Source organism: Chionomys nivalis, chromosome 2 (genome assembly GCF_950005125.1).
Source record: "Chionomys nivalis chromosome 2, mChiNiv1.1, whole genome shotgun sequence".
Taxonomy (NCBI): domain Eukaryota; kingdom Metazoa; phylum Chordata; class Mammalia; order Rodentia; family Cricetidae; genus Chionomys; species Chionomys nivalis.
This window is the reverse complement of record NC_080087.1, coordinates 128462028-128486364: the sequence shown is the minus strand read 5'-3', so window position 1 is coordinate 128486364 and position 24337 is coordinate 128462028.

Below are 24337 nucleotides of genomic sequence, written 5' to 3'. Positions count from 1 at the left end.
TCTCTGAATCTCTCAGTAGAGCATCACGTGTTGGAAAGCTTAAGGTACAGGAACACGGAATGCACTGCTCTTGCCGTCTTTTACTCCTATTCTTTTCATTCTTGGGTAATTATTGATTGCTTTTCCATCTTCTTATTCACTGTCCCAGGTTCAACACCTTCATGGTTTTATTTTATTTCCTTCCTTTGCCTGACACGTGAATACCTTGATTCAACATATTGGTTAGTGTCCCAAAACTCATGCTCCTCCCCCTCACAATCACAGATGCTTTGGGATCATTTGTTCTCTTCCCAAGCAGTCATCTCATCATTAGATGTATCCAGAATTCTGAATTTAGAGACAATAAAGTAATTTTATAAATCAGTGCCAACTATTTGATCTCCAGATGGTGTCCAGCAAAGATCAGCAAATCTTTTTCAAGGCCCTAGTTATGTTCTCTCCAATTTCCTCTATTTGTCATTTCTAAATAAACTAATAACTTTATACTTCCTATAAAGCCACCATCTCCCTTGCTATTAGGCAGATAAACTGTTTCTTGGAAGCATCTGGGCATTATCTTGTATTTTGTATGATGTTTTCTTTGCCAATCCATAGTCACAAACCTGTGAGATTATCATAGCTTTTGGAAAATGAACTTGTTCTTTCTCCTTCTTATTTCCTCAACATGTTCTATTATGGCAATAATCTCTTCTCAAACTCTCAAACTCAAGAATGATTCTATTTGGAAGAGTGCAGGAGTAAAAGAAGTTGACTTTTTTATTGTTTGATTTTTAAAGTTAAAATAAACAAAGTTTATTGTAACTATCTTTGAACACAATAACTTTTCTTAGAAAATAAAAACAGATCTATAATTAGCAAAGTATCTTTCAAAGTAAAAAGCAAATAAAATGAAGAATTTTCTTAAAGCTGAAATAATTTGCCACCAAAAGATTTCTCTTTTCATAAATGGTAAAGGATATAAGCAATGAGCCCAAAAGAAGCACAAACCTGGAAGATGGAATAAAGGACTTAAGAAATGTCAAATGTGGCCACCACATAGAGCTAATTAACAACTGTTTAAAATGATGACCATAGTACAAGAGGACTGGTGGGTTTGCTATGTAAAAACAACAACAGCACAGCAGAAAGGCTCAGATCTATTAAAACTACTATAAAAATTTTACTGAAATAAATTACTGAATGTAATTTATGGGGGAAAATATCAAGGAAAATAGAAAATTTTGCTCCTAACTAAGAAAGGAATAAGACTAATATAAATAATAATAAAAGGAACAAAAGAAAAAAGCAATGAATAAAAGCAGACAGATAGAAAATAACAATCTTACCTCCCTATTAAATAACTTAATAAGGACATCTCATGGACCGAGGATTCCAATGAGAAGTTTAGATATAAAGCAAATCAACATAAATGAAAGAATATCAAGATATGTTACCCAATCTTTTCTATTCTGACATGGAAACTTTGGAGTTGATAGCAATGGAGAAACTGTTATGAGCAAAGTTTTCTGTCTTTAGAACATCCAACAATAACAAAAATAAACAAATTTACAAAGGTACCCCTCAGTCACTGTGCAGTCACCAGAAATGCTTGTCAGCTTGGAGGAGGATAACAAGTTTTACTAATCAATTTTTATTCAATATTGGTTTCCCATATATTTTCACTTCTATAATTGACTAACCTCAGAAACTCATGCTTATTTTCTCTTGTTCTGTCCCTTCTTTAAAACGGTCTTGTTCTTTGTTAGAGATGGTCTACAGCCTAGAGTATTAACTCTAACTACCTAGCACATTAAGCCAGTTATTTATGATTTGTCCATTTCCATGGGTATCTCCCAGGAGGTATGAACACTAATTTTCTTTCTTTTTTATCTGTGTTGTTGCTGTTGTTAATTTGAGAGTTATTACCAAGCTGAGAATGTGGAAGGGTAGAGAAAGTTCTTTTCTTCCATAGCAACCATATGATTTTTACAGCATACAATTTGAAACAAGTAAACATAAAGGAAAGAAAGGAATGGAAAACATGCTAGAGAAAAACAGTGTACCTCAAACCAATAACATTTAAGGTAAGAATCATAGTAAAGAATTGTAGGGAGTTTCAAAATATTAAAGAAAAGTAACTACAAGAATACATTCTAAAATTTGATGTATTCTAAATAATGGTTATCAAGATGACTTTAAAATATATGATAATTGAAATGTCTATTTTATTTAAGAAAGTTTGACATATTTCCACAAGAAGAAAATGAACATCAAAATGAATAGCCTACTGTGAGTTACAAAATATAAAGTTCACAGATACAATATGCCAAACCCAGAGCTCATAGATACAAAGATGGAAACAAGCAAAATTAGTCTGCAATGACAAAAGTCAGAAGGGTCGCTGACCTTGGGGAGGAGTATTGCCTTCCTAGGTAATCAATTGGGCTTCTTGTTGTTAATGTATGTCTCCTGATGTGGACTGTGCATTCTTTTTTTTTTTTTTTGAGATGATCATGTAGTTTTTATTTTTCAGCTTGTTTATATGGTAGATTACATTGACAGATTATCATATGTTGAACCATACCTGCATCTCTGGGATAAAGCCAACTTGATCATAGTGGATGATGGTTCTGATGTGTTCTTGGATTTGATTTCCCAATATTTTTTTTATTCTTTTTTAATTAAAATTTCCAACTGCTCCCCGTTTCCCATTTCCCTCCCCCTCCTCCCACATATTGCCCCCTCCCCCTTCCCCTCCCCCACCCCCACTCCTCTTCTCCTCCCCCCAGTCCACTCCCCCTCCCTCTCGATACTGAAGAGCAGTCCAAATTCCCTGCTCTACAGGAAGACCAAGGTCCTCCCACTTCTATCTAGGTCCAGGAAGGTGAGCATCCAAACAGGCTATGCTCCCACAAAGCCAGTTCATGTATTAGGATCGAAACCTAGTGCCATTGTCCTTGGGTTCTCATCAGCCTTCATTGTCTGCCTTGTTCAGAGAGTCCAGTTTCAACCCATGCTTATTCAGTCCCAGTCCAGCTGGCCTTGGAGAGCTCCCAATAGATCAGTTCCACTGTCACAGTGGGTGGGTGCACGCCTCGTGGTCCTGATTTCCTTGCTCATGTTCTCCCTCCTTCTGCTCCTCATTTGGACCTTAAGAGCTCAGACGGTTGCTCCAAATTGGGTCTCTGTCTCTCTCTCGATCCATCGCCAGATGAAAGTTCCTGTGCCATTCTCCTTGGCCTCTCGTCAGCTCTCATTGTCCGCCACATTCAGAGAGTCCGGTTTTATCCCATGTTTTTTTCAGTAGCAGTCCAGCTGGCCTTGGTGAGCTCCCAATAGATCGGCCTCCCTGTCTCAGTGGTTGGGTGCACCCCTCATGGTCCTGACTTCCTTGTTCATGTTCTCTCGCCTTCTGCTCCTCATTATAACCTTGGGAACTCAGTCCGGTGCTCCAGTGTGGGTGTCTGTCTCTATCTCCATCCATCGCTAGATGAAGGTTCTATGGCGATATGCAAGATATTCATCAGTATGATTATAGGATAGGTTCATTTCAGGTTCCCTATCCTCAGGTGCCCCAATGAACTAACTGGGGACATTGTCCTGGGCATCTGGTAGTCATTCCAGGTTCAAGTCTCTTGCCAACCCTTAGGTGGCTCCCTTAACTAAGGTATGAGTTTCCCTGCTCCCCATCCAACCTTCCTTTAACCCCAATCACCCCGATTCCCCCAGTTCCCCTCATCCTCTCCTTCACACTTTTCTCTCCCCATCACCCCTCATCCCCATCCCACCCCACCCCCCAAGATTCCAATTTTTTGCCCATCAATCTTGTCTATTTCCCATAGCTGGGAGGATATCTATATGTTTTTCCTTGGGTTTACCCTCTTGTTTAGCTTCTTTAGGATCACAAATTATAGACTCAGTGGCCCCTATCCATGGCTAGAAACCAATTATGAGTGAGTACATCCCATGATCTTCTTTTTGGGTCTGGGTTACCTCACTCAGGATAGTATTTTCTATTTCCATCCATTTGCATGCAAAATTCGAGAAGTCATTGTTTTTTACCGCAGACTAGTACTCTAATGTATATATATTCCACACTTTCTTCATCCATTCTTCTATTGAAGAGCATCTAGGTTGCTTCCAGGTTCTGGCTATTACAAATAATGCTGCTATGAACATAGTTGGACAAATGCTTTTGTCATATGCTAGGGCATCTCTTGGGTATATTCCCAAGAGTGCTATTGCTGGGTCCAGGGGTAGGTTGATCCCAATTTTTCTGAGAAACCGCCACACTGATTTCCAAAGTGGTTGCACAAGTTTGCAGTCCCACCAGCAATGGATGAGGGTACCCTTTTCTCCACAACCTCTCCAGCAAAGGCTATCATTGGTGTTTTTGATTTTAGCCATTCTGACAGGTGTAAGATGATATCTCAAAGTTGTTTTGATTTGCATTTCTCTGATCGCTAAGGAGGTTGAGCATGACCTTAAGTATCGTTTGGCCATTTTAACTTCTTCTGATGAGAATTCTCTGTTCACTTCAGTGCCCCATTTTTTAATTGGGTTAATTATCCTTTTAGAGTCTAGTTTCTTGAGTTCTTTATATATTTTGGAGATCAGACCTTTGTAGGGTTGGTGAAGATCTTCTCCCAGTCAGTAGGCTGCCTTTTTGTCTTAATGACAGTGTCCTTTGCTTTACAGAAGCTTCTCAGTTTCAGGAGGTCCCATTTATTCAATGTTGCCCTTAATGTCTGTGCTGCTGGGGTTATACATAGGAAGCGATCTCCTGTGCCCATATGTTGTAGGGTACTTCCCATTTTCTCTTCTATCAGGTTCAGTGTGTTCAGATTGATATTGAGGTCTTTGATCCATTTGGACTTGAGTTTTGTGCATGGTGATAGATATGGGTCTATTTTCATTCTTCTACACGTTGACATCCAATTGTGCCAGCACCATTTGTTGAAGATGCTTTCTTTCTTCCATTGTATACTTTTAGCTCCTTTATCGAAAATTAGTTGTTCATAGGTTTGTGGGTTAAAATCCGGGTCTTTTATACGATTCCATTGGTCGACTGCTCTGTTTTTATGCCAGTACCACGCTGTTTTCATTACTGTAGCTCTGTAATAGAGTTTGAAGTCAGGGATGGTAATGCCTCCAGAAGTTCCTTTATTGTATAAGATTGTTTTGGCTATCCTGGGTTTTTTGTTTCTCCATATAAAGTTGATTATTGTCCTTTCAAGATCTGTGAAGAATTTTGATGGGATTTTAATGGGGATTGTATTGAATCTATAATTTGCCCTTGGTAGAATTGCCATTTTTACTATGTTGATCCTCCCAATCCAAGAGCAAGGGAGATCCTTCCATTTTCTGGTATCCTCTTCAATTTCTTTCTTCAATGCCTTAAAGTTCTTGTCAAATAGATCTTTCACTTCCTTGGTTAGAGTTACCCCAAGATATTTTATGCTTTTTGTGGCTATCGTGAAAGGTGATGATTCTCTTATTTCCCTCTCTGCTTCCATATCCTTTGTGTATAAGAGGGCGACTGATTTTTTGGAGTTGATCTTGTATCCTGCCACATTACTAAAGGCGTTTATCAGCTGTAGGAGTTCTTTGGTGGAGTTTTTGGGGTCGCTCATGTACACTATCATATCATCTGCAAATAATGCAAGTTTAACTTCTTCCTTTTCAATTTGAATCCCCTTATGTTGTCTTATTGCTATTGCTAAAACTTCAAGAACTATATTGAAGAGGAATGGAGAGAGTGGACAGCCTTGGCGTGTTCCTGATTTTAGTGGGATGGCTTTAAGTTTCTCTCCATTTAATTTGATATTAGCTGTCGGCTTGCTGTATATAGCTTTAATTAAATTTAGGTATGACCCTTGTATCCCTAATCTCTCCAAGACTTTTATCATAAAGGGATGTTGAATTTTGTCAAATGCTTTTTCAGCGTCTAATGAAACGATCATATGGTTTTTTTCTTTCAGTTTATTTATATGATGGATTACATTGATAGATTTGCGTATGTTAAACCAGCCCTGCATCTCTGGTATGAAGCCTACTTGATCATAATGGATAATTTTTCTAATGTGTTCTTGGATTCGGTTTGCCAGAATTTTGTTGAGGATTTTTGCGTCGATGTTCATGAGTGAGATTGGCCTGTAGTTTTCTTTCTTGGTTGGGTCTTTGTGTGGTTTTGGTATCAGAGTTACTGTAGCTTCATAAAAGGAATATGGCAATGACTCTTCTGTTTCTATATTGTGAAATACCTTAAGGAGTATAGGTATTAGGTCTTCTTGGAAGTTCTGGTAGAATTCCGCATTGAAACCATCTGGTCCTGGACTTTTTTTGGAAGGGAGGTTTTTGATAGCAGCTTCTAATTCTTCACGACTAACAGGTCTATTTAGGTTGTTCACCTGGTCCTGGTTTAACTTTGGTATATGGTATTTATCTAAAAAAGTGTCCATTTCTTTTACATTTTCCAGTTTTGTGGCATACAGGCTTTTGTAGTAAGATCTAATGATTCTCTGAATTTCCTCTGTGTCTGTGGTTATGTCTCCCTTTTCATTTCTGATCTTATTAATTTGCAAATTCTCTCTCTGCCGTTTGATTAGTTTGGATAGGGGTTTATCAATCTTGTTGATTTTCTCCAGGAACCAGCTTTTTGATTCATTGATTCTTTCAATTGTTTTCTGTGTTTCTATTTTCTTGATTTCAGCCCTCAGTTTGATTATTTCCAGTCTTCTACCCCTTCTAGGTGAGTCTGCTTCTTTTTTTTCTAGGGCTTTCAGGTGGGCTGTTAAGTCTCCAATGTGTGCTTTCTCTGTTTTCTTTAAGTGGGCAGTATGTGCTACGAACTTTCCTCTCAGGACTGCTTTCATAGTGTCCCATAGGTTTGAGTATGATGTTTCTTTATTTTCATTGTCTTCAAGGAAGACTTTAATTTCTTTCTTTATTTCTTCCTTAATCCAGGTGTGGTTCAGTAGTTGACTATTCAGTTTCCATGAGTTTGTAGGCTTTCTGGGGGTAGCATTGTTGCTGAATTCTAGCTTTAATCCATGGTGATTTGATAAGATACAGGTGGTTATTAATATTTTTTTGTAACTGTGAATGTTTGCTTTGTTACCGAGTATGTGGTCGATTTTTGAGAAGGTTCCATGAGCTGCAGAGAAGAAGGTATATTCTTTCCTATTTGGGTGGAATATTCTATAGATGTCTGTTAAGTCCATTTGATTCATTACCTCCATTAATTCTCTTATTTCTCTGTTAGGTTTCTGTCTAATTGATCTGTCCATTGGTGAGAGAGGAGTATTAAAGTCTCCTACTATTAATGTGTGCGGTTTGATGACTGCCTTGAGTTTTAACAATGTTTCTTTTACGTACGTGGGTGCTTTTATATTAGGGGCATAGATATTCAGGATTGAGATTTCATCCTGATGAATTGTTCCTGTTATGAGTAGAAAATGTCCCTCTCCATCTCTTCTGATTGATTTACGTTTGAAGTCAACTTTGTTAGAAATTAGTATGTCCACACCTGCTTGTTTCCTAGGTCCATTTACTTGATAAGCCTTATCCCAGCCCTTTACTCTGAGTAGGTGCCTGTCTTTGTGGTTGAGGTGTGTTTCTTGTAAACAGCAGAATGTTGGATCCTGTTTTCGTATCCAATCTCTTAGTCTGTGCCTTTTTATAGGTGAGTTGAGTCCATTGACATTAAGTGATATTAATGACCAGTGGTTGTTAACTCCGGTCATTTTTTTAGTAGTAGATTTTGTGTGTTTCCCTTCTTTGAGATGTGCTGGTAAAGGGTCTCTAGATGTCTGAGTTACTGTGGTCATTGTTGGACTCCTTGATTAGTGATTTTCCTTCTATTACTTTCTGTAAGGCTGGATTTGTGGCTACGTATTGTTTAAATTTGTTTTTATCCTGGAAAATTTTGTTTTCTCCATTTATAGTGAACGAAAGCTTGGCTGGGTATAGTAGTCTGGGCTTGCATCCATGGTCTCTTAGTTTCTGCAGTACATCTATCCAGGACCTTCTGGCTTTCATGATTTCCATAGAGAAGTCAGGTGTAAGTCTGATAGGTTTACCTTTATAAGTAACTTGGCCTTTTTCCTTTGCTGCTCTTAGTATTCTTTCTTTATTCTGTATGCTTTGTGTTTTGATTATTATATGGCGAGAGGATGTTTTTTTTTTTTTGATCCAGCCTATTCGGTGTTCTGTATGCTTCTTGAACCTTCATAGGTATATCTTTCTTTAGGTTGGGAAGGTTTTCTTCTATAATTTTATTAAATATATTTTCTGGACCGTTGAGCTGCGCTTCTTCTCCTTCTTCTATTCCTATTATTCTTAGGTTTGGTCTTTTTATTGTGTCCCATATTTCCTGAATATTTTGTGATGAGAATTTGTTGGCCTTGCTGTTTTCTTTGATCAGCGTGTTTATTTTCTCTATGGTATCTTCAGAATCTGAGATTCTTTCTTCTATCTCTTGTATTCTGTTGGTTATGCTTGCTTCTGTAGTCTCTATTCATTTACCTAGATTTTCCATGTCCAGCCAGCCTTCTGTTTGTGTTTTCTTCTTTGCCTCCATTTCAGTTTTTAAGTCTTGAACTGTTTCCATTATCTGTTTGATTGTTTTCCCTTGGTTTCCTAGGGTATCATTCACTGATTTACTCAATTCTTCAAACTTTCTGTTATACTTCTCATCCATTTCTATAAGGGCATTTTTTACGTGCTGTTTAAGGGCGTCAATCACTTTCATAAAGTCAATTTTATCTACTTCTTCATGATTAAGGTGTTCATGTCCTCCTGTTGTGAGTTCGCTGGGTTCTGGTGGTTTCATATAGTTTTTTAGATTGTTGGGTGAATTCTTGCATTGGCGCCTGCCCATCTCTTTCTCCGAATGCTCCCCTATGGATCTTCTTTTACCGGATCAGGTCTCCTTGCCTACTGATGTACCTTCCCAGTAATGGCACTCTGCGGTGATAGCTCTCCTGGTGTTCCAGTGATGTCTCTCCTGGTACCAATATCAGATCTCCGTGCCCAAAGACGGCTCTCCTGGTACCCAGATTAGCTCTCCCACTGCTGTCTCTCCTGGTGCCGAGATCAGATCTCCGTGCAGGTTGGGTAGTTCGTAAACAAAGCCCTTACCTTGCTTGTTGCAGGCAGGTCAGTGAAACAAAGGAAGTCTCGCCTGCCTACTTGCCCTGAGGATTTGCCCCCAGCGCCAGACAGACTGAGCTGGATGGTGTTATGTGTCCAAAAACTGGACTGTGCATTCTTATTATAGTATAAGGACTTTTCTCAAGTAGAGAGCTGGAATTAGCTTTACAAAGATAATCCAGAGAACCTGGAAAATCCAGGGAACTAAAAAGGGTTCATTGGTATGGAAAGGGAAGAAACATTTTAAAGGTCAGTAGAGCACAGGTGCTATGAAGGAGAACAGGGGATTAATGGGGAGCAGAGTGGTAGAGTGGGGCAGAGGAGGAGGTGAGAGGAAAAAGTCATATAGAAACCTACTCAAAAGAGGAACATGGGTTGTACTCACTCATATTTGGTTTCTAGCCATAAATAAAGGACATTGAGATTATAATTCGTGATTCTAGAGAAGCTAAATAAGAAGGTGAACCCAAAGAAAAACATATAAGCATCCTCCTAAATATTAACCTTCATCAGGCGATGAAAGAAGACAGAGACAGAGACCAACATTGGAGCACTGGACTGAAGTCTCACGATCCAAAGGAGGAGCAGAAGGAGAGAGAGCACGAGCAAGGAACTCAGCACCGCGAGGGGTGCACCCACACACTGAGACAATGGGGATGTTCTATCGGGAACTTACCAAGGCCAGCTGGCCGGGGTCTGAAAAAGCATGGGACAAAACCGGTCTCGCTGAGCATAACGGACAATGAGGACTACTGAGAACTGAAGAACAATGGCAATGGGTTCTTGATCCTATGGCACGTAATGGCTTTGTGGGAGCCCAGGTAGTTTGGATGCTCACCTTAATAGACCTGGATGGAGGTGGGTGGTCCTTGGACCTCCCACAGGGCAGAGAAACCTGCTTGCTCTTTGGGCTGAGGAGGGAAGAAGACTTGATTGGGGGAGGGAGAGGGAATGGGAGGTGGTGGCGGGGAAGTGGCAGAAATCTTTAATAATTAAATAAATTAATTAATTAAAAAAAAGAAAAAAAAAGAAACCTACTCATTCATGTAAATGCGCGTGCGCACGCATGTGTGTGTGTGTGGAGGGGGGCCAGGTATTGTAAAGATAGTTCTAACTTCACAATCATTACGAGAAACTAAAAGATTGTCTGAAAACTGGAAACCAGAGGAAATTAGCCTTTGATAAAAATATAAGAAAATTACTCAGATTTTCTATATGCATTTACACTTTCATCAAAAATGTTCCCCTCCCTCAGGTTTCTCTATCTTTCTATTTTTTCCCTGTTTTTTCTTCCTTGCACAAGTGATGAAATTCTCACAAGCAATTTAATTGTATGCTCAACTCAGCACATCAGGCTCCACAAGCAGCTCAACAGTATGCTTTAGATGCTCACAGTTCATACAAATTACTTGGCCATTTCCATTACAACCTATGGCTTGAGTCTTCATGGTTTTACATAGACAGCTAAGCCATCAAGATGTGAAGTGACTTTCCTGATATCTGTATTAAATCATTAGGTTTGAAATTGAATCTTTGATCTACTTCCTCTGAATTTAACAAAATTTCTTTTGTTTTTTTGTTTTGTTTTGATTTGGTTTGGTTTGGTTTTTTGAGACAGAGTTTTACTGTAGCTCTGGAGCCTGTCCTGGAAATAGCTCTTATCGACCAGGTGACCTCAAACTCACAGAAATACACCTGTTTCTGCCTCCTGCATGCTGAGATTAAAGGCGTGTGCCACCACTGCCAGCTGAATTTATCAGTTTTGTCACTCTCCAAATTCTTTACATAAGGCAGTGTTCTCCACGTCAATGTGAAAACAAAATACTAAATCATCTATTAGTGTGGGAAGTCCTTCTGTATATGTGTTGCTTTTATTGGTTAATGAATAAATATGTTGTTGCCAGTGACTTAACAGAATAGTCACTGTGACAGTGAATGAATTCCAAGCAGATAGAGGAGAAAAGGAGGCAGAGTCAGGGACAAGCCATGTAGCCACTGCAGGAGACAGATGCCTCTGCCAGAAGCAGCCATAACTTTGTTTGTAGGCCATGACCTCTTAGATGCACAGATTAATGGAGATGAGTTAGTTTAGGATAGAAGAGCTAGCTAAAAAATACACTAAATCTATAGACCGAACAGTATTCCAAATAATATAGTTTCTGGGTGATTATTTTGGATTTGAGCATCTGGAAACAAACGTACATCCTCCGACTACAATATATGATGCCATTTATGTGTTTAGAGAATAGAGCAATGATTATCAGCGGAAAAGGAATGAGAGGATAGGCAATTACTGGTCACAAGGAGCAGACCAGGCAGAAGGGATATACTTTGAGATCTATTGCATAGTATTATATATACACCAAATTATTATGTATCCAACAAAATAACCAAAACTGTCAATTTCAAATAATGTCTTATCACAAAAAGGAGATATATAATCAAGATGATATGTTAATTAGCTTGGCATGCTGATTCTTATTGAATGTACAGTTCAAAACATCAAATTAAACCTCATAAAACATAGAATTATAATTTGTTAGTTTAAATAATTCTAACATATAATTGAATTAATAAAACAATATCCTCTATTCATAAGTTGTTTTTAAACCTTGAAAAAAAAGAAAGGCAAATGTAGCAATATAATCTAGTGAATAATCTAAAATATTATATAATAGAAATGAGATGTAATTGAATAAGACAGAAAGGAAAGGATAATTTTAGAAGGAAGAAATGATGGATATGAAGAACATACTTCATATGATGAACACATGATGAGTATGACTGTCAACAATTCATATTGCTGCCAAAATAATGTTTATCACTGTTTAGTGATGTGTATATTCTAGTCTTATTTCTAAGTAACTAAATCACAGAAGGTTTTTCTCAATTTTTCATTTCATTTAGTATGTGTATGTATGTGTGTGTGTGTGTGTGCATGTGTATTGTACCCCAACTTTAAAATTTTTACTTTATTTTGCTTTATGTGTCATCTGGCTGACTACCACCTATAATAAACCTGTGATCTGTCTGATGGACAAGTATTAATGTTAAACACTCAGAAATATAATATCATACATACATTGAATGTTTTCATTGCTATCTTTGAGGTCTAATATCCATGCTATTATGAGTGAAATACAATATCCAAACTTATTTTATAGACTACATTCATATGTACCTTTTTCTAGTTGTAATCTAGAATACACCAGAGAACTTTAAAAATGAAAACACAAACTATCAAAAATACGCCCCTTTGTTAACATGTTCCATCTCATGAGCTAAAGACGGAGTCCTTTTATTTTACTTGTTATGGTAATTCAAATGCCTCTATTTCCCACTGCTATATGTATAAGGTTCTAACTACTACTATGGTAACTTGCCACATACTTTTAACTCAGCACATATGTAGTCTTTGTAGTTCTAGAGACCAGAAGATCAAGAATCTCACTGAATCACAGTCCATGTCCTGGCATGGCTGTGTACCTCCTGAAACTGTTAGAGATGTAGCTATTTGCCTTTGCCTATTTCTAGAAGCTTTTGGCATCTCTAAGTCCATAGCCTGTTTCCTTTGCTTTCTTTCTTTCTTTTTTTTTTTTTTTTTTTTTTTGGTTTTTCAAGACAGGGTTTCTCTGTGGTTTTGGAGCCTGTCCTGGAACTAGCTCTTGTAGACCAGGCGGGTCTCGAACTCACAGAGATCAGCCTGCCTCTGCCTCCCAAGTGCTGGGATTAAAGGTGTGCGCCACCACTGCCCGGCCTTCCTTTGCTTTCAAAGCAAGCACTGCCCAACATCTTCAAGTCCCATTCAGATCTTCCCTTCTACTTTTCTCCTGATGAGTAAATGAACTCCATCCAGATAATACAGAATAATTTGCTAATTAAGAGCCTTAATTTCATATATAATTGAAATTTCATTTGGCATACATCTTAGTTCATTTGTTTATGTTAATAATACCTCATGTTATAAAACACATAAAGAAATGGTTTGATTTCAACTTAAAGTTCTGGTCCAATGTTGAAAATCTGAGTCTAGTAATGGCCTTGGAGGACAGAGACTGTAGAAGGAGGCCACTTGTTGGTTCCTGGCTGTTCATCCTCCCCAAAACACATAGAAACTGTATTAATTAAATCACTGCTTGGCCCATTAGCTCTAGCTTCATATTGGCTAACACTTAAATCCCAATTTAACCAATTTCTAGTAATCTGTGTATCTCCATGTGACTGTGGCTTACCAGCTAAAGTTTAAATGTGTCTCCAGTGGCAGCTCCATGGCTTCTCTCTGACTCCTTCTTTCTCCCAGCATTCACTTTAGTTTTTCCTGCCTACCTCTATTCTTTTGCCCTATCAGGCCAAGCCAGTTTTCTTTATTAGTTAACCAATCATATTCTCAGCATACAAAGGGGAATCTCACATTATCTCCTTTTTATGTTTAAATAAAAGGAAGATTTTAACTTTAACATAGTAAAATTACATATAAGAAAACAGGTGTCAAGCAAGAATTACAGTTACAATATTTATATTTTATCTTTTATCATAACTAAGGAAAACTGTAACTATAACTATAAATTCTTCCACTCAATCAAAGAATCGAGAAGGATATTATGTTACCTAATAAACAGGAAGTTCATTGTAAGCAACTTTTAAAACTCTAGAATTGACAGCAATATCTCACTGCCTGGACAGACACCCAAAGTTCTTCTGTACCATTGGTGCATCCATCTTCAGCCTAGTGAACCATAGTATCCAACAGACTTTTCCACAAAGCAGGAAGTTTCAAAGACAGTTTCACCTGTATAGGCAGTTTTTCCATCACTTTCTTCTGTGTCTTGCAGAATGTCTAGCAGACTCTCTCTAATCTTTCATAAAGTAGGAAGCCAGAAGGATTATCTCATTTTTAGGTAAGTTCAGCAGTCATTTCTCTACAGGTCCTGCATGCCCAGTTCATCAAGCAGTCCATGCAAGAGCAGTTTCTTGCCCAAATGGCTAACCAATGCCATAAGTAGCCTCTTCCATGTCCATATTCCTCTTGAAGTAGCTTGGTGTTGCCAGAAGCAAATGTGTCTCATTGTCATGAAAAGTCCTAAATTCTTAAAACATTTTAAATGCCATATTCTGAAGGTCTTTGAAAGGTTTAAAGAATGCCTATCCATCTGACATACATGTCTGTACATCTCAGAAATATGACATGACTACAAGCTTGACTATTAAAGATGGTCATCTATTAACCTGTATTTCTTAATTACATTACATTTTTAAATAAACTGTACAAATACAATATCTTAATTGAGAGCAGAAATATACACATAAACCAAGATCAATACCAATGCAAATCTCTATAGCATATCCCCCTTTAAATGTAAACAAACATTTATAAACAATATTTGGGACTATGGGCATAGTTCTTCTTCAAACTTCTTCCTGCTGTTTATTGGGAAAAGTAATTTTTGAGAGGTGTTCAAGGTGACCTTTCAGGGGATCTTGGTCCATCAAACTACATTGGCCTGTAATGAATCCATAGGTTCTCAGCCTTTGTGGAAACAAAAGAAAAACATATTTTCCAAAGCCACATATCCTTAGACCCAAATTTTGAAGACAAGATACCTTTAAAGTATAAATGTTGGCTACTTAGCTCCTTCACAGTCAAAATATTCAAAGAAAACAAAATAATATACATAATGCAGACTATGAATATTCCATCTTTTTATGGTTTATTTCTTTTTACTGTCTTTTTAATGACTACTTTTTTTCTTCTCTTCATAAATGTCTATATATTTTTTCCTCTCTCTCCCAAGTCTACATACATTTATCAACACTGTGACTCATTTAGAAGTCTTTTATATCCAAATCTGTCCTATTGTATATCTGTAATTCTTTACTGTCCAGGAGCATTTCTTAAAATGCTAAGCACTTCTTAAAAATTTAAGCTGCATCATAGCAGTGCCTGCCTGACCAGCCCAGTTAAGCATGGCCATTGCTAGACATAATATGGCAGTACTTGCCTGCCATTCCCAGTCCAGCACAGAGGAGCCACTCACTGCCTCTGAGAGCCACACACACTGCCCCAGTCCCGGGCACACAACCAGTCTATGTTGCCATAAAGCAAGCCATAACACACTGCTCACAAACTCTATCCAAATGTTGGGTCTCCTGAAAAAGCCAGAAGTTGTGCTGGCAGTAAGGCCCAGAAAAACATCATTCCATGGGTTTTTTTTTTTTTTTTTTGCTACTGCTGAATCAGGAAATCCTCTCTTAAAGGAGCTGTGACACACTGCCAGTAAAATGCTGGTTACCAAGAAGCCATGCTTAACTCTGTTCTTTTGTGTCTAGAATTCCTTTTCATACTTCTCAAGTTTCACATAGATTTAGTCCACCATTTGGGAATGCCAATTTGTAGAAGGAGACTGCTTGCTGTTTCCCAGCAGTTCAGCCCTGATAAAAACATATAGAAACTGTATTAATTAAATCACTGCTTGGTCCATTAGTTCTAGCTTCTTATTGGCTAACATGTATATCTTAGTTTAATCCATTTCTGGTAATCTGTGTATCACCACATAACTGTCACTTACCAGCTAAAGTTTCAGTATCTGTCTCTGGCAGCAATTTCATGGCTTTTCTCCGACTCTGCCCTTCTTTCTCCCAGCATTTAGTTTAATTTTCCCTGCCTACCTCTATTCTTTTGTCTTATCAGGCCGAGCCAGTTTTCTTTATTAATTAACCAATCATATTCACAGCAAACAAAGGGGAATCCTACATCTAGAAGCCATGCAAGGCATCATACATAACAATAGTTGTTGGGAAAAAGTTTTATCTTTTACAATCTCTTTCTCCTTTTCAGACAGGAAGCATTTATTTATTAAGGCCCATCTCGTGGTCATATCTCTAACAACTTATCTCCCAATGGTTCTGCATCGTTAGATTGAATTGCCAACTTCTTAGTAGCTCATGATTAGTATCAAATTCAAAATGAGTTTTGAAGGAGAAAACCACATTCCCACCATAGAACAATGTAACATATTGAGCTCATGTGCACACTTTCGGAAGAAAGCATTCCCTGTGCATTGACTATCAACCCTATTTTGAATCTCTGGACAATTTTTTACTAGTCTCCACACTGGTGTCCATCTATAAATCAATTAATACACTCTATCTGAACAATCTTTCCATAATAATAATAGTCTCCATACCATTGGACTAACAGTAAAATTCTCTGCCATGGACATCATTGCCAAGAGAGTAAAATAATTGAGAATTTTAATAGAAAGTAAAATGAAGATGATGAGGAAATGAGTAATACAATAAACTCATGGACAAAATACCTCTGTATAAGCTTTTATGTATAAATAGTGATCATATAAAAGCCTCCCAAAGGGAGTAGTAGCACTTGTTGGAATAGGAGTGGTCTTGGTGGAGGAAATGTGTCACTGTGGAGACTGGATTTGAGGCTTTATATATGCTCAAGCCATGCCCAGGGAGATAGACCACTCTCTGTTGCTTTCTGATCAAGGTGTAACAAACACCATGTCTGCCTGCTTGCTGCCATGTCCTGCCATGATGATAATGGATTAAATCTCAGACAATGAAAACGACCACAATTCAATATTTTTTTTCTTTGTAAGAGTTGCCATAGTCATCATGTCTCTTCACACCAAAAGAAACCCTAACTACGATGGTATAATTCTTGGCAAATCATTGGAAAGAATTGTTGTTCAGTGAGGTTTAACATAAATTATGCCTGAGAGCTTCTGATAAACATACTTGCATAAGGCTTAAGTGAAAAAGTGTGAGCAAGTTTTGTCACAGTTTAGAATGAAACATACAAAACACATTTTCTGTGCATGTGAAATCAGCTATATAAATTAAGTAGGTAGTCAAAAGACTCGTAGAGAGGACAGACCAGTGTAGTGACTCCATGCACCTGGTGAGAGTCTGTTTCTCTGACTGTGTGTCCAGCAGGTCCTCTGCTCTCCTCTGTCCACCCACACAGTTCTCAGCGAGACAAGACCTGTCATTTGGAGGCTGACATTTGAGATAGGCTGGTCATTAAATGCATTCCTGGCCAGTCAAGCAAGAACTCAACTTCAGAGTCTACAGTCTGGCAGGGTCAGCCCTGGTTGCTGACAGACACCCACACGCATCATGGAGGTTGGTGATCTGAGGGTTGACAATGGAGCGAAAAGAAACATAGTAGGAAGACAAAACTCAAAAGATCAAAAGGAGAGTGACACACGAGACGGCAGGTCAGGACGGTCACCACCCTCATAGGGTTGTGAATGTGGGAGCCATATCAACCATCTCTCCCCTCTTCTGATTTTGACCCCCAAATAAAGTGCTCATAGAGCCAGAGACTTCTGAAGGAATACTCAGAAAAGCAACAATAAGAGAAAGAATAAGAACCTCTATTTAATACTTAACAATACTCTCTCATGAGCTCCTTACAGCAATCACCTAAGGTTGAAACTAATACTATGGTACCCATTTTCTGAGAGGCAAATAATGCTTAAATTGAGAAATTGAGGAATAGAAACCATCTCAAAGTAAATAGAGACAAAGAATTCAGAGTCAAGATTTTGTTTAAAGTGCTCTTTCACTCACAGGTATGCACTAGCAATGAAAAGTGAATAAACAGGAGGCCTTTTTCCCCTTCATGTCTCGTTAGTGAGTTTATATACTGTGTTTGTGCGTGTGCAAACTTGTAAATAATCTGAAAGAGATAGAACAGGGGCTACTCCTGTGCTTTTATCATTGGAGGAGAGGGGCTTGAGAATTATTTTGGCTTAGTATTCTAGCCATCCAAAATCCAGTTAGGAAAAGATACAACACACACACACACACACACCCCTCACACACCATACACATATACACTTCATTTTCATTCTTGGAGAAATAAAATCTACAGTGAGTATTTCCCTTTGACTCTTGAGTAATAGTCAGTGTGTGCAAACAGTCCATCGACTTCAGACATAAGACCTCCTGTTGGTGCAGAGAACTCTGCTGCTCAGGTCCCTCTAATGAGAAGGGTCCTCTCACCACATGTAATCCTGTATGGAGGAGATCAGTATATATCAGTTCTCCAGTTGAGAATCCCATGGACTTTGTCTATATAAAAGGCATGGTCCCTCTCTTGGGGCTCTAAAGTTATTCTCCCAATGTGGAAATGTGACCTTGAGATCTCAAGACTAGTTCATTTCTTATGTGATTTTCACATTTCCCAAGTAGCCACCGGCCAGAATGCAGCCTTAAAGCTGAATTTCGTTTCTTTGGGGCTGCCTTGGTTTTGCCTTTGAAGTGGAAACCTGGGAGCAGTTATCTGCCAGGCAAGATAAGTACTCCCAGGGTTTTCGCAGGAGGCCAAGACTAACAAAGGAGGGATCAGACCTCCTGAGTGTGCTTTCCATCCACCAACTCACAGTGCAGAAGAGAGTAATCAGGGCTCTTTCCACAGAGTGCTCCAGGAGTGAATCCAATCAAATTAAACGAGAGTCAAAGAAAAAGAAACGAAATAGCTTCAAAAGAGAACCCGCAGTTGTAGACTTGCCTGTCAATCAGCAGGAGCCACAAACCAATCAGAGGTGAAGCTATAAAAAAAGAAAAGTTTCAAAGAAAATGCATTTGAATCAGTTGCATTCCTTGGGAGTAGAGCAAAGAAGCGATACCTGGTCAGCTGGCACAGGGTGCTGAAGATGACTGATGATAACCTGGCACATCTAAGCATGTCATTAAGGGTCTCATATGACCATCTGAATCACAGGACTTACAAGTAGTCTCATAGTCTGTGACATCACGAATGTATCTGAGATATTAGGAATGCAGGCTTGTGTGAGGCACATAAGTTTATTTGCTTGTGTTTTTTCTTCTTAGTAGTATAGGAACATATTTAGCCATCTAAAACAGGTAGTTAAATATCTATATTTCTAACTATATGGCATTTTTATGCTACTTTCAAAAAGCAGAACCCCAAATAGTCTTCACTGACTACACTGTGTTCTGTGTTCAGTAGGGACTGGACTCATTTAAAACATAGGACTTGGGTAACCTGCAGTCTGGAGGGAACCAGATTTATAGAATCAGGTATGGCCTTATCAGACAAAACCTAATTAGCTTGCTGAAATGGGATCATGATGAAAATTGGGGCAATCGTATGGTGGGACTAGTGACCTCCTGGCATGCAGCATCATTTGTAAGAGATGGTAGTGAGAAAGACACTTAGGAAAAGAATAGAAATCTTAAGAAGACTTCAAGTTATCTGTTTGGCTGCAGTCAGTGGAGTGTACTGCCCAGCAGGAAATTTTGTGTCCTGTTGGAATTGTAGAACCTGCCCTAAGGTATAGTAGTAAGGATGGTATCCAAATCAGGACCATCCTGTTTATTTTCTGACATCTCAGTAAGGAGGAAACATGACCTTTGATGGGTACCCCCACACTAATCTCCAGGATCTGTGAGTGTTGAGTTTATGTAAATGACACTTTAAAGCTTAGATCAAGTGAAGGATCTTGAGATGGGGATTCTAGCCTGGAATATGAAAGAGGGAGTTTTAAGTGTCAGAATCAGAAATGGTGATACAATTGAAAGATCCAAGCAGAGAGTGGGGAGGGAGAGGAGAGAGAGAGAGAGAGAGAGAGAGAGAGAGAGAGAGAGAGAGAGAGAGAGAGGAGGGAGAGAGAGAGAGAGAGACAGAGAGAGACAGAGATATTCTGCTGACTTTGGATGTCTGACCTCCAGAAACCTGAAAGAAAATGGGTACAATATAGAAGCGACACTAGAAATTAATATAGGCAACTCAAAAAAATATTGATTCATGGATAAGTTGAGGTCTCATATCATAAGTTCAACTTAAATTAAACATTATAGATACATGACAAAAATTATACTTCTTTGGGGTACTTAAAGAATATTTGCTTTTACAGAGATAGCATACTACATATAACTAAATAAAAAATGCAACTAGTACCAAAGGTACCATTATTTAATTAAGGAATAACAGGCAATTTTGTATTTATATAAACAGATGCTCTACATTGTCATCAGTAAGAAAATATAAACTCACCAGAATAATATCTCAGAAAAGATTTTCAGCAAGGTGTGATGGTATGTACCTGTATTCACAGGCCTGGAATACAGGAAACTTGTACAATGAGTTATCTTATCTAAAGTATAAGATTATATATGATATTACAAAACTCTATTACTTTTAAAAGTAACAGACTGAGCATGTACAGAGAGCCCTGACCTTAAAGAACCCAATGCTTAGTGGATGATGTAGCAAGAACAAGCCTAGAGCACAACATCTATTACTGAACAGTACTACGTGTTCTAAATACATGCATGTCTAAAATGCCAGTGGGCTAGGGACACAGAAATGGGAGTAAGGAGAAAACTGATTTATTATGAATGTAATTATCTCCACTTTCTTTGTCTTGGTTTAGAAATTCTTTAAAATCAAAGAGAATACTAGCAGAAAACCATGTAATTGACCCACTGTATTTGAAGGTGGGAATTAAAACAACTATCTTTGCAGACTGGACAGAGACCTTAAGCTAAATGCAAAACCAAGAAATGACTGTGATTGGCAGTGGTAAGCAGACTATTCAGGGAAGCAATTTGATTCTTTCTCTCTCTCTCTCTCTCTCTCTCTCTCTCTCTCTCTCTCTCTCTCTCTCTCTCTCTCTCAGAATCCTTTTCAGTAAAAAACAAAACCAACTCGTGCTTTTTATCATTTATAAACAGGTGGTGGGGGACTGGTCCCATGAGTGGCAGCAGCAGCAGATGCCCTGAGGCCTCAGCGTGTCCCCTTGGAGAGTGGGAGACCATGACAGGTGAGAGACAGATACACCATGCAGTGAGAGAGTTTGGGTATAGAGTTTGTTTGTGGGTTATCTTTTCGGGACACTCTTCCCTTTTGGCTTAGTGGCTCTTGTGCAACTGCCCTTTCTTGGCTCTGCCCTAGCACGGCGCTCACTAAAAAGTGCATTCATTTTGTGGACCCAGGCCCCTCAGATCTATGGATGCTTTTGAGGATACTGCTCCATTCTGGCCTAGTGCTTCTTGGGTGACTGCCCTTTCTTGGCCCCCATTATCTTATGAACTAATGGATAATGATCTGAGGCAGTTGTTTATTTTTCTGCCTCACCTGTGGGAAACAGGCTGACATTTCTAAGTTCTACAAGTGGATGACTAAAGTTAAAGAGTTACATCATGTGGACAACCATGGCTACCGCCATTTTCTTTGAGATTAACAAAGGGAGAAGCCAGAGGTTCCTCCACTAGCCAAAGACTGCCGGCAGCAGGCTCTCCACATGCAGTCATCCCTAGCAAGCTTCCTCTTGCTCACTTTTCATTTAACTTTATGTGGAACTTAAATTCAACTGTGTGTAAATATATGTATGTTTACTGTTAAATGTTATAATTGTCTGGCATTATATCTCATTCCAGACTAAGAAGACAATAAGTCTCATGCTTTACACTGGTATGTTCTTTTAAATCTCTTACAAAAATACCGTATACATAATCCAACCCAAATTTAAAATATATTAAGCTGTTTTCCACTATTGTCAATTCTACCATTAAGCTTCTATTGCAAGCAGTTTTTTCTTCTTTGTTTTCCACAAGTATAAATCTTACCTGTTAAAAACCAGTACAGTCAAATCTACTCTCCAGGCAGATTCTATGCTGTAGTTATAACTTATCTATACCTTATAAAGAGCACTCAAAGGCTTGAAGATCTGGGTAATATGGCATTTAAATGTTTAATTATTAAAACACTTTTCATAACAGAGAGGCAGGTTGGCTCCTAGTAGCAGCACAATATTTTCTTCAAAGAAGACAGAAGACAGATGGACACAGAACAACATCCATCTGCAATTTGCTTCATCAACAGCCAAGCACTGACTACTGGGAAAAACTACCTTTCATCTAAACTGAAGATCTCCAGACATGGACAAAGAATTGAATGGAATCGACAATCTAACTGCTCAGGTCAAGGTAGACTTGTCTTCCTACAGATTTTCTAATCCTCAGGATCTTCTAAAACCTGGCAGGCCCCGTAGTAAACAACAGAAGGCAAACACAATCCTGGTGTCCCTGGTCTTAAAACCAGGGAAGATCCTGAGGAGCGGCTCTCAGTAGCCAACCAAGTAAGTTCTCTGTTGTCTTTTTAATCAATAATTCAAGTAAATTTTATCCTTCTTAAAGATCTCTGATGCAGTTTGACAGCTGAGAGGTTTTAACAGTTTAGAAGGACAAACTCACCAAACAAATTTCCATATAACTTCTTAACATTTCCTAAATAAAGGGTGTTTTAAGATATACAAATACAAGTTATTAAAACGTATACCCGCAAGTTATAAAGGTATGAGGACAAATACAAGTTATCAAATTTCTCTCTCATGCTGACTTTCATACTCTTTAAGATACTTTTCAATGTGCAAAAACATCTGTCACAGTCATTCTGGTATAAGTATGCTGTTCTTTATACAATGTATGTGTCTAAAACTTGTGTTTTCACAAACTCAAAAAATTCTTGTGAGTTCCAGGGAGCAAAATTAAATGATCCATCTTAAACAGGTCAGGTACACCTCTCTCAGTTTCCTGGTTTTGAAAAATTTTTTTTTCTTCCTAAACTTATTATTATTATTATTTTTTTTTGTTCTGCCAACACTCTGCCAGGTCCAAGAGACACCAGACAATTCCACACCACGAATCCTAGATAGGAGTCAAGTGACCAGCTACCCTAGGACATGACCAGCTCCCAGCTTTCTCAGGTCCCTTAAGAAACACTTGAGTGCCCACAAATAAGCAGAAAGCAGTTTTTAGAATCTGCCATCCCAATTCCTTCAACCTACTATGCCTAACTCCCTGCCTTTTTATTATAAGAAAAAGATGAGACTGTTATAATCTGCTGGCCTGATCTGTCACCTGGGTACCCTGTCCCCTTTAAGAGACAAACCACACCCACTCCCAAACTCCCCCTTCCAGTGGAGATCCTGCCTCCTTTCCAGTGCACTCTCTCTGTCTGCTCTTCTTCTGGAGAGGCAGCCTGTGCCTTTCTCTCTCTCCCCATCCCCTGTCCCTCTTCTGAAGAGGTAACTACTGCCTCTCCCTATCCCCAACACCTCTCTCTCTGTCTGACTGCCCTTCTTTTAAAGAGGCAGCTTCTGGACAGGCTCCAAAGCCACAGAGAAACCCTGTCTCGAAAAACCAAAAAAAAAAAAAAAAAGAGGCAGCTTCTGCCTTCTGCCTCTCTCTCTTCTCCCCCTCTTCTTCCCTTATCCCCTTATCCCCTTTCTCCCTTCCCTTCCCTCTCCATAACCCACTAAATAAACTCTATACCCAAACTCTCTCTCTCTGCATGATGTATCTGCCTGTGTCCCACCCACTAAGGGGACTCTCCAGGGTCTCTGGAGACCCTCTGCTGCCCCTTGTGCGACCAGTTCCCACCACCTGTTTGTAAATAAGTGTTGGAAGTTAACTTGCCTTTCTACAAAGCACTTAGATTGTATGAAGGGCTGGCAAGATTTTCTGCCCCTCCACCAAGAATCTATAGTTATGCAGAGCTATTCAGAAGTCAGACTGCCACATGGGCAGGAATTCTTTAGCAGTCATCGTTTGGAAACATCACTGTTGGGATGGTTGCCCTGCCATCCACTGTCTCATAGCCCATTTGCTTTCTAGAAATGAAATAATAGAAGTGAGTTAATCAGCAAGAGGTGTCTGACCTTCATCTTCGTATGATCCAGATTCCTAAAAATGTGGTCAACTTGAAACTTGCGGTATAACTATTTATGGATTGCACAATTCCCTGATAACAATTAGTAGGTATTTTCTGAGAACTCCTGCAGATAAGATATGCAATGGTCCTAGTAATGTAGAAAAGAGAGAGGAGCGAGAGAGAAAATTTTTCAAATGTCACAGCACAGATCACAATGATGAAGTACAACACAGATCTTATACATCTTGTAATTGTTAAGTATAAAACCTATAAATATCTGAATTATTCAGGAAAATAAGTAGCATTCCCTAATTTCAAAAATCTTTTCTCTAAGTAGTAATTGCAATTTTATAAGTCAGCAAACCATGTGAAATTCTGAATATCTGAATTTGAGGGTAATTAATTTGCTATTTATCTTTATTTGATTTATTTGAAAATATCTATGTTTGTATTTATGTGGTCATATCTATTTTTGTTAACTACAAAAGGATCTTTAAAAGA